The 7,749-nt window shown below is 37.5% G+C and overlaps 2 pseudogenes; both read right to left on the reverse strand.

The window, feature by feature from the left end:
* Nucleotides 1–930: 930 nt before the first annotated feature.
* Nucleotides 931–5,036, reverse strand: LOC102479033 (ADP-ribosylation factor-like protein 4A; annotated as a pseudogene).
* A 1,330-nt stretch (nt 5,037–6,366) lies between these two features.
* LOC102479453 (ADP-ribosylation factor-like protein 4A) lies at nt 6,367–7,224 on the reverse strand (annotated as a pseudogene).
* Nucleotides 7,225–7,749: the final 525 nt, after the last annotated feature.

Here is a 7,749-nt window from a genome sequence, read left to right on the forward strand (position 1 = left end):
GACAATATAAAATCAAAGTGTCTCAGTCTCTGAATGGCTAGAGGAGAGGACCCTCTGCTTCCTATTTATCCCATTTGAGTTTGACTTGAAAGAGAAAAAACAAAAACCAAGAACACACAAAACTTTACTTACTTAACACACTGAGTCTTGAGGTTGCTTATGGCATTTAGCCTATCCTGACAAATGCACCCTAGACTTACTATATATTGCACGTTATGTTTCTCTGTTGGCTCCGTAGACTAGTGAGTAGCTTGAGGGCATGCTCGTGTATATTTATTCATCATTGTATCCCTAGTGTTTAGTGCACTGTCTAGTACACAGTAATTACAATAATAGCTACCACTGGGGGGATACTATAAATGGATGTACATGCTCTGATAGGATCCCCTGAGTTATCTCACCAATAACGACCACTACTCATTAAAGAGGAGACCCTAATTCTTCGCTAATGGAGATATACTCATTGCCTCTCTTTCAGGTTCTTTTTGGAAGCTGGGAGAAGAGCTTCATAATGATTTTGATCTAAGTGATAAGATTCAAATATCAACTAGAGGTTTTCACACAATAGGTTGGGGGAACACTTAGTCTGTATAGTTAAGTCACACTATAAGTTGCTTATAAGCAGCCAACAGAATTTTTCTAAAAGGCTGAATTTCTCTTATGGAGTCCATAGATGTCAGTATAACATAGAACAAATATACTGAAAACTGACTCTAGGACATAGTATGCATAGCGAGGATATTTTCAAATGCATATGTAAGGGGTCTATGAAATGGCAGTTTGATTAGTCATTCTGGGTAAAAATGCAACCAACCAAATAAACACAATTAGCCAAACTAGCATTAGCTAGCAATCAGCCAAAAAAAAAAATTTATTATTTGAGAGAACTTCTCACTTTAACGAGTTGAACAATCATATATACAAATGTGGTCACTGTTTTAAAAATGAGTGTTTAAAATCATCAAATTTATCTAAAATCTCATCAGGCTCATAGTACATGTTTTTAAATGTGACAGGCATTTTCCAAACTGATAGGAAAGAGAAAAGTGAAGTGTTAGGTGGAAACATTTCTTGTTGAGTCTTAGGAAAGGTCACTGAAGAGATTTCTAAGAAACTTCTAGCATATTTGGCCTATGGCACTTCCTGAATGAGTTTCCACAGTTCAAAAGGAAACTGAATCCAATTTTTTTAAAAAATCAAAACTCTGGGGGTTATCTTATGGTCTACTTGATGCCAAATAACCATTTTGCTTTTTTTTTTTTTACATTTTTCATTTATCTTTGGGCTTTGTTCGCTGCAACCTGAGTATGTGCAATATTGCAGTGCTATAGGGCACTGATCTACTCTGCTATAGTTCAATATACTGGTTTTACTACTCTACACATATTCCTATAGCAGGTTTTCTGAGGAAAATGTAGAGTGACAGGCAACTATTGTTCTACTAAAAGAAAATGAGATAAGTTTGCAATTTTCAAAATGAAAGTTTTAAGTTATGATTGCCTATGTGGCACATTTCTTAACTCACATAGAGAACATTTCCAATTACTGCTTAGAGTCAAGAGGGACAATTAAGTCCATATTCATACATTAATAAGCATTGCATTACTTAAACTTGTTCTTTTTTCTTTTAATCTATGAAAATGAGAACTGAGTAGTGGAAATAAAAACATAAAACTAGTAGTTACCTTCTTCAAAGTGTGGCTTTTCACATAAAAGCATTTCAGCTAGCTGGTTTGGCAGCTATTATTCAACAATAAAATTTGGTAAATAAATCTTATTTTTCCCCATAGAAATAACCTTTGAAATATAGAATATCAAGTTACCTCAAAAATATCACTAAGAAAAATAAAATTTTGCTACAAATGCTGCAGACTTCCCATTTCTAATATTTGAAAGAATGCATTCATGGAATATGCTGTAACTTCCATTCCATTTTTTTTCTTTTATAAAAATTCAGTAGAAAGGGGACCAAGAAGTATCTTCATGTTCTCACTAATTGCTATTTGTTGTTAGACTCCAGAGAGATTGGGAAGCATGCCTATTTTAGTGCTTGGAAATTAATCCCAGTAGATATGGCAGAATACCTCTGCTTTGAGATGTGTTTCCCACATGAATATTCAACAACAGGCCATTGTTCAACTTTTGTTAGATGGGCTGGCTAATGGTTAATAAAAACAAAGCCGTTAAAAAATTACTCCCTGACTTGCTTGAGGGACAGGTTTTAATTTACCAAATTTATCAGGAAATTAAAAAATCGCAAAATCTAAGTGAATTCACACTTTAACCCAGGTGTTTTGTGGTGCTTAGGACACACTGTATATTGATCAAGTGGTAAATAATGCTGCACATGGGACCAGCAGATGGTGTGATGGTTGAAGCACTGGACTCCCACATGGCCAACCACAGTCTGAGTCCCAGACCTGGTGGCTTGCTTTCTCACTTTCTCTCTTTCTTTCTGCTTCTCTTTGGTGAACACGCATGCCCTATAGAAAATTAAAAATAATAATAAATAAAGTTAAATTAATATATTTTTAAATGTTGAACACTAGTTCAGTATTACTATCATATCCATGTCATGTGAGTTTCACCTAGTAACCTGCGTGTCTACTGCTTCTGCGCAACATTTAACATATTGGAAACACTAGTCAAAATTAAGATAAGCATACTACACACTGCTGTGAGATCTTCCCCTCAACCAAGATTTACAGAGGACAGAAAAGTGAGTGGTTCAGATTATTTCCATCCTTCATTTGTACAGCACAAAGTGCAACTGATCTCATGCATACTAACTCACAGTACAAACTTGGGTAAGTCACTTAACATTTCTGTGCCTAAATTTCTTCCTCAGTCAAATTCCTGTATTAATGAACACCTGTCCCACAGCGTTGGTATGAGTATCAAATGAGATACTAGTTGTAAAAGGGCTTTGTAAACTGTGCAGTGCTATACAAATTCAGGGTATTAATAATAACAATACTGTTTCAAAATCAATGTTACTTTTGTTTCTGCTGCTGCCTTTTGCCTTAGAAGCTAAACACTTACCCTCTTGCCCTTTAAAAAACCCAAAAATTCTGAATCAATCTATCTGCCTATTCTGTGTTTATGAGGTAGTTCCAAGCAAATTGCTATTTAGCAGATTGCACAAGCTGCAAACTCTGGTTTGAACCAGAAAGAAGCTGAAAGGTATGCTCTGCTAAGCTCTGCTCTGCTCTGTAACATGTGAGGTCTGGCTAAAGTTCTCTCTGTACAGAACAGGATCGACATGTTCAGAGGAGAGCTACACATGCATATTCTGTTTAATAGTGCCATATTAGCAGTAAAACCACAGAAGCAACCACATGTTGAACCTAGTAAGTGCTGGTCCAAGTAAGTAATGCAAGTGACAGAAAAAGAGCTGGTTTCCCACATGAAGTAGTCCTGGATATTTGTAAATTTTGTAGTGAATCCAGAGGTAGTATAGAGATCTATTTCATCAATGAGAGGATGAACAACAAGTATACAAAGCTTTGTAAGCCATGAAAACTTATGTGCAATGTATTGTTAGGTCTGCATGAAAACAGTGCCTTGTAAAACTGATCTTATTTCTGATCTAGTGTTACGATTTCACAAATGCCAGGTGAACCTGCTGGAGAAGTGTGTCCCTCTGTTAGTTGACTGTAACATGAATGTTTACTTTTAGTTAGAGCTTCATTCCTAGAGCTTAAGAATTTTACTCTTCTCATTATTTTTCTTATTAACAACTAGCAAATACTTGTTTGTTATTTAGAATGATAGCAAAACAGACCTGTTGTTATTTACAAATTCAAGTAAAAAAAAAAGAGAGAGGGAGAGATACAGTTTTTTTTTTCACTGTTGAAGATTTCATTTTGCTAACTTCAGGTCAAATTTCCACTGCTTTTTTTCTGGTCAATCTCCTATCCTTGCTTGGCTTCCCAAAATGGTAGCATCAACAGATTCAAGGTATAGAAAGATGAGACCACTTTAAGAAGCACTGCATTTACTCATCTTCCACAAAGCAACAAGGTTGGGCATCGGATTGGTCAGCAAAACATTGCTTTTATAACATCCAAGAGGGCACACAGGCAAACCAGGCTGTAGACATACTTTCATATGTCAAAATCAGACCAGAGAAAACCGACTTCGCACAAATATAAAATGTATTGATATTCATCTTTTTTTTCCTGTTGCTGAAACATTTTTCTTGCCTTTTTTTGTTTATATATATGTTTTATATAGATTTTTTTTGCCCTAGGGCATGTGGCCTAGCCAGAGAGACAAAAAGAGAGAGAGGGAAAGTGAAAAATCACCCTGCAGGAAGGATGGCCATACTGTAATCCCTTCTGCATGCTATTTCAGGATTTGGGCCATGTATGCATATTTATTGGCATGATTTTCAGCCCGCAGGGTCTGGGACTCAAACTGTGGAGTCGATCATGTGGGATCCAGTGTTTTAAGCACCATGACAACTGCTGGACCATTTTTGTTCCTTTAATTATTTCATATGGTTGCTCAAGTCTTCTTTAGTCCATCTCCTTTGATTGTACATGTATTCTTCAAATGCTGTGGAGTTGATGAGCTTGATTTATGCATTGCTAACACTTTCTCAATTTCTGAAAGATAATGAGATCCTCAGATCTTGTTCGTTAGCAACTGTAAGTACAGGGACTCCTTGATTTTCTGATATCATCTTTATTCTGTGAAGTTCAGTTTTGGCTTCTCCATCTTTTCCACATCAACAGAGTCTACAACAAACACAATGTCATTTGTGGATCGGGTATATGACATCCACTATGACCTTAATTTCTCCTGACCACTTACATCCTGGAAATGAAAAGTGTCTATTGTATAATTTCTCAAAGTTACTTTAATTTTCTCAGTGTTAAAGCCTTTGGTAGGTATGGTATTTCATTGTACTGCAGCTTGTATAAGACAGTTGTCTTTCCAGCACAGTCCAAACCCAAAATAATAATGTGGGAGGACTGAAATAAAGGCAGGCTGCAAGGGATAGAAGTCTGATCTGACAGGCCATTCCCCATTTCCATCAGCAAATAAATGTCTCAAATGGAAATAATTTGTTTGGACTGCTTTAGAACTTTTCTTCCTAGGTGATCCCGCTGCATGACTGCTGAAGAATTGTCCTTCCTTTGTCCAGACTCAGTGTCTTTCTCAGCCTCTTGAGAGGCTCACTGATACCAGTTCGTGGACTCCATCATGGCCTGGCTGGTAGCAGAGGGTGAGATGTCACTTCCAGCAAAAATTCTGAATCAATCTATCTGCCTATTCTGTGTTTATGAGGTAGTTCCAAGCAAATTGCTATTTAGCAGATTGCACAAGCTGCAAACTCTGGTTTGAACCAGAAAGAAGCTGAAAGGTATGCTCTGCTAAGCTCTGCTCTGCTCTGTAACATGTGAGGTCTGGCTAAAGTTCTCTCTGTACAGAACAGGATCGACATGTTCAGAGGAGAGCTACACATGCATATTCTGTTTAATAGTGCCATATTAGCAGTAAAACCACAGAAGCAACCACATGTTGAACCTAGTAAGTGCTGGTCCAAGTAAGTAATGCAAGTGACAGAAAAAGAGCTGGTTTCCCACATGAAGTAGTCCTGGATATTTGTAAATTTTGTAGTGAATCCAGAGGTAGTATAGAGATCTATTTCATCAATGAGAGGATGAACAACAAGTATACAAAGCTTTGTAAGCCATGAAAACTTATGTGCAATGTATTGTTAGGTCTGCATGAAAACAGTGCCTTGTAAAACTGATCTTATTTCTGATCTAGTGTTACGATTTCACAAATGCCAGGTGAACCTGCTGGAGAAGTGTGTCCCTCTGTTAGTTGACTGTAACATGAATGTTTACTTTTAGTTAGAGCTTCATTCCTAGAGCTTAAGAATTTTACTCTTCTCATTATTTTTCTTATTAACAACTAGCAAATACTTGTTTGTTATTTAGAATGATAGCAAAACAGACCTGTTGTTATTTACAAATTCAAGTAAAAAAAAAAGAGAGAGGGAGAGATACAGTTTTTTTTTTCACTGTTGAAGATTTCATTTTGCTAACTTCAGGTCAAATTTCCACTGCTTTTTTTCTGGTCAATCTCCTATCCTTGCTTGGCTTCCCAAAATGGTAGCATCAACAGATTCAAGGTATAGAAAGATGAGACCACTTTAAGAAGCACTGCATTTACTCATCTTCCACAAAGCAACAAGGTTGGGCATCGGATTGGTCAGCAAAACATTGCTTTTATAACATCCAAGAGGGCACACAGGCAAACCAGGCTGTAGACATACTTTCATATGTCAAAATCAGACCAGAGAAAACCGACTTCGCACAAATATAAAATGTATTGATATTCATCTTTTTTTTCCTGTTGCTGAAACATTTTTCTTGCCTTTTTTTGTTTATATATATGTTTTATATAGATTTTTTTTGCCCTAGGGCATGTGGCCTAGCCAGAGAGACAAAAAGAGAGAGAGGGAAAGTGAAAAATCACCCTGCAGGAAGGATGGCCATACTGTAATCCCTTCTGCATGCTATTTCAGGATTTGGGCCATGTATGCATATTTATTGGCATGATTTTCAGCCCGCAGGGTCTGGGACTCAAACTGTGGAGTCGATCATGTGGGATCCAGTGTTTTAAGCACCATGACAACTGCTGGACCATTTTTGTTCCTTTAATTATTTCATATGGTTGCTCAAGTCTTCTTTAGTCCATCTCCTTTGATTGTACATGTATTCTTCAAATGCTGTGGAGTTGATGAGCTTGATTTATGCATTGCTAACACTTTCTCAATTTCTGAAAGATAATGAGATCCTCAGATCTTGTTCGTTAGCAACTGTAAGTACAGGGACTCCTTGATTTTCTGATATCATCTTTATTCTGTGAAGTTCAGTTTTGGCTTCTCCATCTTTTCCACATCAACAGAGTCTACAACAAACACAATGTCATTTGTGGATCGGGTATATGACATCCACTATGACCTTAATTTCTCCTGACCACTTACATCCTGGAAATGAAAAGTGTCTATTGTATAATTTCTCAAAGTTACTTTAATTTTCTCAGTGTTAAAGCCTTTGGTAGGTATGGTATTTCATTGTACTGCAGCTTGTATAAGACAGTTGTCTTTCCAGCACAGTCCAAACCCAAAATAATAATGTGGGAGGACTGAAATAAAGGCAGGCTGCAAGGGATAGAAGTCTGATCTGACAGGCCATTCCCCATTTCCATCAGCAAATAAATGTCTCAAATGGAAATAATTTGTTTGGACTGCTTTAGAACTTTTCTTCCTAGGTGATCCCGCTGCATGACTGCTGAAGAATTGTCCTTCCTTTGTCCAGACTCAGTGTCTTTCTCAGCCTCTTGAGAGGCTCACTGATACCAGTTCGTGGACTCCATCATGGCCTGGCTGGTAGCAGAGGGTGAGATGTCACTTCCAGGGGCACCAGGCTGGTGTTGTGCTAATTTCTTTCTTTTTTTCTAAGTTCATTTATTTATTACTTCCATGAGAGAGAGAGAGATAGAGAGAGAGAGAGCAACAGAGACACAGATAGAGGCACCCCCAACAGAATCTTCATACCACGGTCCACCCTCAGCCTCAGCTGGCCCTGATCAAGAGCACACATGTGAGTATTTAGTGTGCTCAGAGAGCACCCAGGACAGGAAATCAGGACATTTCCCATGTAGGTTCAGGTATGTTACTACTGCATTATAACCTGGTCCTGTGAGATGATATCTTGACAGACTAAG

Source organism: Tupaia chinensis, unplaced genomic scaffold, assembly GCF_000334495.1.
Source record: "Tupaia chinensis unplaced genomic scaffold, TupChi_1.0 Scaffold144991_2, whole genome shotgun sequence".
Taxonomy (NCBI): Eukaryota; Metazoa; Chordata; class Mammalia; order Scandentia; family Tupaiidae; genus Tupaia; species Tupaia belangeri.